Source organism: Eubalaena glacialis, chromosome 20 (genome assembly GCF_028564815.1).
Source record: "Eubalaena glacialis isolate mEubGla1 chromosome 20, mEubGla1.1.hap2.+ XY, whole genome shotgun sequence".
NCBI classification, from domain to species: domain Eukaryota; kingdom Metazoa; phylum Chordata; class Mammalia; order Artiodactyla; family Balaenidae; genus Eubalaena; species Eubalaena glacialis.
In genome coordinates this window covers 11,092,597-11,102,802 of record NC_083735.1, presented here as the reverse complement: position 1 = coordinate 11,102,802, position 10,206 = coordinate 11,092,597, and the positions used below count along the sequence as shown (strand labels likewise).

The 10,206-nt window shown below is 41.8% G+C and overlaps 1 long non-coding RNA gene across 1 annotated transcript; it reads left to right on the top strand.

Moving 5' to 3' along the window:
* Positions 1–308: 308 nt before the first annotated feature.
* LOC133081420 (uncharacterized) lies at positions 309–6,366 on the top strand. The gene is made up of 3 exons (XR_009698810.1): positions 309–385; positions 1,639–1,680; positions 6,261–6,366. It is a non-coding gene; the product is annotated as an uncharacterized LOC133081420 (long non-coding RNA).
* Positions 6,367–10,206: the final 3,840 nt, after the last annotated feature.

Genomic DNA, 10,206 nt, shown 5'->3' with positions numbered 1-10,206 from the left:
GCGGCTCTGGGATCCTGTCCAGCAGCTGCCCGGGCGCTTTTGTCTCAGGGACAGCCCCCAGTGCCTGCCGCTGACTGGGCATCGCTGGGCCACGGCACTTTCGATTCCCTGATGAAGGAAGCAAGGCTGTGGTCCTGGTCTGAGACATCTGGTAAGTGGTGGAACCTGTGTGTCAACACCAGGTTTTCTTCCCTACTGGGTGCCTTGGTTGGGATTTTCCTTTTGGGGAGAGGGGAGGCATAGGACTTAGTCATCTGGTTTTGAGCAGAGCACCACTTTAACTGGGTTTTCCCTTCTGGGTCGAGGAGTCTCTCGGTCATCCGGCACTGCCTACGGTCACCCCCTATTAGACCACGGATCATCTGCACCCCGGTTGGAACAGCAGGTAGGAAACTTTCCATTCTTGTGCTAGGGAACTGTGACCCTGAGAAGCCCTGGACACTAGTCTGGTTCTGGTGACACTGGCTGTGTGAAAGAATGTGAAATCAGAGCTCTATTCTATCTTGGAGTCCCCTAGGGTGTATTTTACAAAACTGGGACATTTTCAGCTAGGCTCCCACGTAAAGGAAGAAAATGTTATTTTATTGTAACACTGCTTAGCCCCATTATTTCTTGGGGTCCAGGGAGAAATGGCCCCAGTAGCTCTCTAAATCACGCCACCATATTTCATCTAAAACTGGGGAAGGTAAATGGTATGAAATTCCTTAGCCTTTATGCTATTGAATCAAAGTGAGCCTTTTGGAATGGGTTTGGCTCTTATCTTGGGTATGTATGTGTTTGTGTCTTGGTACATGAGTTCAAACCCTGTTTTCTCTTCCTGGTTTTGAACCTTGTTAGGGGGTCCTGGTTTGGGGGGAGACCCCACTGGTAGGAAAGAAATTGAAAGAATTGTTCTCAGAGACTGTCCTGTTATTGACCCTCGTTAGAGGGCCCTGGTAACCTGAACGTGGTGTAGACACTCGTAGAAACTGATAGCTTAATTTGCTCTTGAGCCTGATTCAGAGCCACCTACAATTTTGTCCGGAAGTGAGCTGTGTGAATGTGAGTGAATGATATGTACTATTGTCTGTTATTTAAACTGAATCGGCTATTTGGGTACTGAAGGAAATCTCACCTTGAAAATGGCCAAAATGGGGCTCTCTTGATGTTCTAAAAGATTGGTTTTTGCATATGCAGTGAGAGGAAGCTGGCTTTCTAAGAGGAACTTGCTTTACTCTCCCTGTGCCTTTGAGATACAAATGTTCCGACAATCTCCAATTCCTGAGACTGAAGAGAAAAAAGGGAAGGAGAGTTTTAACTCAAGCAGGAAAACTGAGATCTGTGTCTATATGGGTGTCTGTGTATGTTATAGAGATATGTCTTTACCTCCAGATGCTATCAAAATTAATTTGTAAATGAGCTCTATGTAATTGGCTTAAAGGAAATTAAATACTTATCTAAATTCTCAGAAATATAAAAGTAACTAACCCAAATGAATTTCAGGTTCACATGATCTGTGAATATTCAGTATTTATTAAATTAGTATCTGGTGTTAAAGTTTAAGCTTGTTGATGCCTGAAGACAGAGATGCCCTCAGAGGCATAAACTATAATTTTTATTGTATTTAGGAAAGTTAAGATCTTATTAATCCTGTTACAGAATCATCACAAGGAAAATAACTTGATACAATGGAACTTTTAAGTAAGTTAAATGTAAATAAGGTAAGATTTCTGGGAGTTGAACTTTGGGAATAACTATGTTTTAGAAAATCTACTTTAAAATAGTCTCTCCAGATTTTGGCAACTTGAAACTTTAGAGTTTTGCTAAATGAGTCTAAGGTTACCCACTTTTGTCTTATGAGAGAAAACCTAAACATGTTTGGGTTTTTTAGACACACGTCTTATACCACATTGAGGAAAGAAATTATGCTATGAGAAGATGTATGTTTCTGGAGGTTGTAGAATATATTCATAAGTTTTCCAATCAGGAAACGGTGGTATGATCACAGTTGCTTCTTGTTGTTGCCAGAGATTAGTTTTTAAGGGTTAAAAGTTGTAATATATGTATGTAAAGCTACTAAAAATAAGGGAAACATTTCATTAAAAGAAGGTATGAGGACTGAAAATGCATTTTGTTAAGGGGAAAAGTAATTTGGTCCTAAAGCTGGTTATTTCTAAATGGGAAAGAAAATAAGGGACAAGCTAATATGGAAAAAAAGAAGTTGTGACAGGTTTTAAAAAAAAAAAAAAAGGAACCCGGAACCCCAAAGCATCTGAGAGAGATTAAACTAAGATTGCTCGGTATGTTTAATTACATGGGAAGCATTCTCAAATGAGTGATAAGCCTCCTTCGGTTATACTGTATGGGTAAATGTTAATATATTCTAGAAATTGTACGGAATTCTGAAAAATCTGGTGGTCCTGATAAAATGTCATAATTCTAGTTTTGTTAATTGAGGTCTGTTTACTAAGACTCACCTCCCAGGTAGCTCATTATGTTACGTAATTTTTTAAAATTTTTGTTTTATATGAGAGTATATAGTTGATTAACAAGGTTGTTAGTCTCAGGTGTACAGCAAAGTGATTCAGTTATACATATACATGTATCTATTCTTGTTTAAATTATTTTCCCATTTAGGTTTTTACATAATATTGAGCAGAGTTCCCTGTGCTATGCAGTAGGTCCTTGTTGGTTATCTATCTTATATACAGTAGTGTGTACATGTTAATCCCAAACTCCTTAACTATCCCAATTATGTTACATAATTGTCAAGTTTAATTGAATTATTAAAGGACACTCAAGTTTGTTTCTGAAGCTTATCACAGCAATCTCTCTTTGGATAAAGATCATACATACTGGAAAAGGCATCATTGAAAGGACTGTCTCCAACCTAGATGGAAGGACTCTTACGAGGTACTTTTTTTTTTTTAATCAAGCATCAATGATATATTTTTTATTGAAGTATAGTTTATTTACAGTGTTGTTTCAGGTGTACAGCATAGTGATTCAGTTATGTATACATATGTATCTGTTTTTTTCAGATTCTTTTCCCTTATAGGCTCTTATAAGATACTGAGTATAGTTCCCGGGGCTATACAGTAGGTCCTTGTTTATTTTATATACAGTAGTGTGTGTATGTTAATCTCAGACTCCTAATTTACTTATCAGGTACTCTTAACTTGCTCAGGTAGTGAAACTGAAGGGAATTGATACAAATTCGTATGTCACAACTTCACTAGAGAATCTTCTTTCTATCCTGAACACTGAGGGCAGCACACCCTGCAACCCTCTCCTGCACCCTGTCTTTAAAAACCCTCCCCTAAAAGATGGGGTGGTGGCACAGGGTGTTCAGGTCTTTTGAGCACAAGCTGCCCATCCTCCTTGTTTGGCCCCAGGTTGGATGCCTTACAAACGCTGCACTTTCCTTCACCACAACCCAGTGTTGCACCCAAGTTTGGTTCACTAACAATGGGCTGGGGGAGCTTGCCAGGTAGCCATGTCTTTTCTCACCTGTCAGACAGGTGGGACAGAGCCCATGTAAATCATCATCTGCCAGGTTGTAGAAACTCTCTCCTCTCTTCCAGCCCATTATACAGGTGAACCTTGAATTGCATGGGTCCACTTAAAGGTGGATTTTATTCAATAAATATATTGGAAATTTTTTTGGAGATTTGCAACAATTTGAAAAAACTCAGACAAACCACACAGCCTAGAAATATTGAAACAAGAGTCAGGTATGTCATGAATGCATGAAATACATGTAGGTACTAGTCTACCCGTACACAGGCATAAGGCGAGTGGTAGTTGATATAAAATTAAGAACGTGTTAGTGCTCTTACTGTTTTAGATCTCTGCGTCTCTCGTAATTGGGACAGACGGTGGATTAGCCTATCACAGGTAAATGTCTTTTTATGTAACAGTGTTTCCAATACTGTGTGATGAATATGACTGACGTTATAAGCCATAAAAAACATGTAACGAGTTATTCATTACCACATAGGCTAGGCCACTGTGAAGCACTCGTGTCAACCGCACCGGTCTACTGCTGACTGAAGAAAAACGCACAACCTTCAGGTTTTTTGGGGGGCCGTACCGAGGACTATAGCCTGTCAGACAGCCCTGAGAGGTAACGGAGGAGCCAGGGTACGTAGTTTTTTGCTTGAAACAGGAAATTCTGAACAAAGATTCCTGCTAACCACAAAAACAGGCATCGCAGGTTAATGATTTTAGTGCTTTTCTATGCATGAGAAGATGCAAGAGTCTGGGCTTAGAGAACATATCCTTTAGGTGTGCATCTTAACTAAGGCCAGTATCCAGAGCACAGAATGGTGCCTGGTATCCTCCATTCATGGCCAGTTTGTCCCACAGTGCTGGGAATTCTCATTTCGTAGGTCAGATGAGGACTTGATAGGCCAATGTTTTATTTTTGGATTAGGCCCTGTTGATAACCTAAAATTCTCTGGATCACCTGTCCTAACTAATCTGTTATGATCCGGGAAGTCTTTTTCCTTGTTTCTTCTTGTATCTAGAGTTGCCCTATTCCAATTACTCAATATAGAGTCATATATATATATATGACTGACTGCCTCAAGATTTTAGCCATCATTAATTTTGTCAAAGGCCTGGTTATACATTGGATAATACAAGAGACAACGATCTTATAAAACAGACAGGATATCATACAGGTAGTAACATTAATAAAGTCATAAGTAGGGATTTAAGCCATGAGGTTCTGGAACCAAACCAGCTCCCTAAAACAATCACCAAGACTAGGAAGTGAATCACTTAAGGCAGAAATCTGGTTTTTCGTGTGGGTCATTAAATGCATCCTATTAGAGGATTTGTCTGGTATGAAAACACAGCATTCAGTTTGAATTATAGCACAGGTGCCTCCTTGAGATGCTATAAGGCTATCAAGGGCCATGTGATTTTGTAATACCGCTTTTCTCATCATAGAGGCCTCAATGATTAATCATTTAGGGGCTTTTGGGTGAATGCTGTTAAGGCTTTGATATGGGGAGGTCCATCTTCCAATCCTACTAAAAGCATAAAGATAGATGCTACATGATCATACCAGGGGAATACAGATCGCAGTAAATTTGCTGGAGTCATCTCTAAATTACCACACAAGTGGCCTTGAGCCCTAGGGAATCCTGAAGTACATCTTCCCATCCATCCTGGAAGAAGCCAGGGATGTAGATTGGTGCCACAAAACCACTGAGTTCCACTGGGTGCAACCCAATATACTCCTGGGCGCCTGACCCAGTCTGTTCCATATCAATCACTATCTTTAAGGGAAATGATAATACACTGACATTTTTCATTAAGGCACCCAGCCTAATTTTCTGGTGTTATTAGGCTGAATATCTTCAGTGTGATTTAATTGTTCCCAACATAGGGAGGCGCCTTAAGGGACCACAGCCTGGTATTAGCCATATAAACCTATCCCATAACTGAGGGGGTATCCCTCCTAATAGTCAGGAAGTTATAATTTTTGACTGAAATTTAGCTTGTTGCTCTAATTGAGCTTGAGTAACTTTAAGGGAAAACTCATTTATGGCCAAAGTCAGAACAAGAATGCTTGACTGGCCAAGTGAGGGGTTCCCATAGTAGCATCAGTTGCGGATCAGACAGAACTTGAACTTCTTTTTTCTAAAATTTTCTATGGGCCATCCAATCAGAGCCTTGGAGAGGAGAAACCCACTAACCAGAAGTAGTGGATGTAGGTAACTGACCACAAACCCAACAACTGGAATGACTTCTAAAATCTGCATAGGATCGTACCCATGATAGAAAAACATTTGATTCCTGTGCAAAAAGTGCAAGAAATCAAGAAAATGTTATTAATAATCATACGGTAAGGTCCAGCATCTTGGGATAGCTGTCTCCTTCTGATGTCGTCGTCTTCTCGTCCTGGCGTTGGTGTTTCTTTCCTATCAGAGCATCGCTTTAAGGGGAGTTTGAGGTCAGCAGTCCTCTCTGTAGACCAGACCGGTGCCTTTTTAGGTGGGAAATATGAATCCAAGAGTCAATTACCTTCGATTTTGCTGTGCATGAGCTACTTAAAAGAACCTGATAAGGGATCTTCCATCTAGGTTGCAGAGAGTCCTTTAAATGATGCCTTTTCCAGTGTACATAGTCTCCTGGTTGTAGGTCATAGGGCATCTGATCATCATTTAAAGAAAGAGTACTGTGATAAGGTCCAGAAACAAGCTTATAATGTCCTGTTAATTCAATTAAATCCTTGCAATAACGTAACATATCTCTTTTCATTAATATAGGTTCATATAATCCTTCATCCAGTCTCATTGGTCTCCCCCTGATAATCTCAAAAGGAGACAAATGTTTTCCAAAACGGGTGGATCTGAGGTTGAGGAGAACCAATGGAAGGGCCTTAGGCCAGGTAAGGAATAAGCATTCATCATCTTAGCCAGTTGGGTTTTAATTGTTCCATTTGTTCTTTCTACTAACCCAGAGGACTGGGGGTGATAAGCACAATGGAAATGCTGCATAATGGGCCAAATCTTAACAATTTGTCCAGTAAAATGAGTTCCTCTGTCAGTATGTGGTTCTGAGGGGACTCCCCAAATGGGCATCACTCTTTGTAAAATAAATTCCCTACAGATTGGGCTGTGACCCTTCAGCATGGGATGCCTCAACCCAGTGTGAAAACATACAAATCATAACAAGAACATACTGATAACCTTGAGAGGGGGCACTGTATAAAATCAGTCTGCCAAATCGCAATGGGACCTGCAGGTCATGGCAAATTCCCTTGAGAACTATGTAACGGCTTCCCTGGGTTATATTTTGGACAAGTGGTACATCTTGAATAAACCTCCCGAGCTATCACAAAAGCCTTTCGACAATTTTTTAACCCCATAATACCGTCTTATCTGGGTTCCAGTGTGTTAACTCGTGAATATATTGCAAAATAGGATATTGAGCTTCAAACGGAAGGATAGGCTTCCCGCCTGGGTGTATCCACAGCTCTTTGCGTGCGTTCAGTCCTCCTCCCTTGTGTGTCCAGATGTCTGTTTTCTGGTGCTGTTGCTTGAAACTTTACCATGTCAGTAAGGTTGCTGGGAGGCTGAAAGGGAAAGGCAGTGGTTAGCTGGTTGTTCTCGTTTTTCAGAGCCTGTCTTGGCAACGTGATCAGCTAAAGAGTTTCCTTTTGCTTCAGCAGTGTCAGCCCTTGAATGATACCTTAATAGCAAGTGCACCTGGCAGCAGAATGGCATCCAACAAGTCTGCTACATGTTTACCATTTTTAATAGGCTGTCCTCGGGATGTTAGAAATTCTGGTCCACCCCAAAAGCATAGCGGCCGTCTGTAAGTATCAGCAGGCTTTCCTTCTGCCAGCTGGCAGGCTCTCAGTGCTATTAGTTCAGCCTGTTGGACAGAAGAGACGTGATTCTAGGACAGACACTGGAGGAACAATGGCAGAGCCAGCCTGGCACCCCTCATGAGGTCCTCGCAGATACGCACCACCCATGAGTAACAAAATCACGATTATCCATTGGGCTTTCTTGAAGATCAGTCCTGGGATAGAAAAGATATTCATTATTAACATCTGATTCTTCTGGGAGCAAGGTGGCTGGATGAACTTTGTCACACCTGTGGGGAGAGATCTGGTGAGAGCAAGACAATCTCATGAGAAGTTAATCGGCTTGAATATGTGTGATGAGAGCTTAGTAAAGCTTCCATGGCATGGGGGACAAAGAAGGGTGAGAGTGTGACTCATGATGCAGCACAGCTGTTGCTGAGACAGCCCCGGGACAAGGAGGGGGGAAGCCCTTGTTTACTGCAGCTAGCTGCTGGCCGTATGTCCTATTGGTGGGTAGTTGCTGGGTTAATACTCCATGTGGCACCTTTGTTTTCATGTACAAAGAGAAAAAGGGCTAAATCATAATTTGGATGCCCCGAGGCTGGGTCCTTTTTAGGATCTCCCTGGCTTCAGAATGTTTTATTTCCCAACGAGGTTCAGCTTGGCCTTGTTTAAACAAGTTATATAATGGTTGGGCCACTAAAAAAAAACTTTGTAATCCAGTTCCTGCAATAGCCTGCAGGATCTAGAAATCCCCTTAAATGCCCTTTTGTCCTAGGGGCAGGGAAAGCCAAAATGTCTTTCACCATCAATTAAAGGTCCTTGAGATATCATTTGTCCTAAATATTTCACATTAGCCTTACAAAATTGTAATTTTTCCTCGGACACTTTGTCCCTTTGAGCTAGTTTCTGAAGTACAGGCTGTCTTCCTGACTATTTATCAAAGAATTTGAACACAACAGCAAATCATCTGCACACTGTATCAGAACTGACTTATGAAGAAAAGCTAGGTCATCTAGGTACGTTTTTAGTATCCGGGGAAGGTGAGTATAGCCCTGCCGCATTGCACTCCGCGCACGCTGCCGTTCGGCCCAAGTAGAGGCAAAGGGTACCGGCCACCAGGACGCACAGGGATGCTACACAGTACGCTGCGGAGGCCACAGAAGTCACTGTTCTCAGGAACACAGGACGGTGAGGTATGGGGGTTGGCACTACACAATGGCGAGGAGTAATGATAGCATTGCTAGAGCTCAAACCCTACACAAACCTCCAGCCCTTGCCGTTAGCTTTTCTAACTGGCAGAATGTGTGTGTTACAAGGGCCGGTGCAAGGTGTGAAGCCTTTCTCAATGTGAGCTGGTGTCAGGTGTTATCCCCTCCATGGCTTCCTGCCTCCATAGGGGTACTGACGCGGTTCTTCTCATCTCTGGTCGTTTTAACGGGCGGTGTGGAACGTGTTTCCATATGTCAGTAACTCTTCAGGTACTAAGCCTAGCAAATCTTAGTCTGCATCACCTTGACCATGGGTCACAAACATTGTATGATGAAGGAAATCAGCTCTAAAAACATCGCCCCCTTAGGAGTAAGGAAATATGGGCTTCAGAAGTTTCTAATAAATCTCTTCCTGTCAGGTGAATAGGGGTGCTTTCTACTAGAAACAATGAGTGCCTTCCTTTAAGTTCTCCTAAGTAAAATGCTGAAGATAATGGTTTAAGAGCCTTAAGAGGTGCAGTAGAAATCCCTACCATCTACACTGAAGTATTACTTCATGGGAGGGAGCCTCTGATTTTGGTTTAAAACTGAGAAGGTGGTCCCTGTATCTATTAGGGCTTTAACTGTTTCTCTCTGTCTTGTGTACTTCTCCCAGGGTGTTACAGAAGAAAGACTCCCACTGTTCCCTCAGAGGAGCCCTATTCTTGTTTAACTCGATATTCTGACCTGAAATCTAGTCTGTTCTTGAAATCTTTCATTTTTCTACAGTTCCTTCTCCAATGCTTTTTTTTTTTTTTTTTAAACGCAGTAAAAGCAAATGCTAGGTTCCTCTGTCAGTCGAGGATTGAACCAGGGTTTGTTAACTGTAGCCTGACCTTGCTTACTTAATTGGCACGATTGAAGGTTCACGATTTTTTTTTTTTATAAATTTATCTTTAGCTGCGTTGGGTCTTCATTGCAGCACGTCAGTGCGTGGGCTTTCTCTAGTTGCGGTGCGCAGGCTTCTCATTGCAGTGGCTTCTCTTGTTGCGGAGCACGGGCTTCAGTAGTTGTGGCACGCAGGCTCAGTAGTTGTGGCTTGCAGGCTCTAGAGCACAGGCTCAGTAGTTGCTCTGCAGCATGCGGGATCTTCCCAGACCAGGGCTTAAACCTGTGTCTGCGTTGGCAGGCGGATTCTTAACCACGGTGCCACCAGGGAAGTCCCGAAGGTTCACGATTTTTATAGATGTATCCTCTCCTTCAATGGTTTTGAAAAGCTGGTCAGCCAGTATGGTAAGGGCATTTGTATGTAACGCTGACCAACCTAAGTTGTGTTTTTTAATTACAGTAGCCAATTCCTCATTTATACCTTCTAAAATGGACTTAAGCAAAGGATCATTTTGGTGATTAGAGAACATTCAGGTGTTATGCCAGAATATTGTTTAAAAGTTCTCACACCTCATAATCTAGGATTTTATCTTGTTTTTGTTTGCACTGCTGAATTTTTGTCCAGGCTATGGCTTTTAGGGAAAAACTCTGGGATAAATGAGTAATTTATGAGCTAATTCCTTGCATTCAACTCGAAAATCGAAGTTTGTTAAGGGGTGTTTCCATTCTGCTTTCTCTATCCATTGCCTTGCTTTACTTTCAGAAAGGAATAGCTGTATTAATGGATACAGATCTGCAAACCCAGACTCACAGGTTTGGATG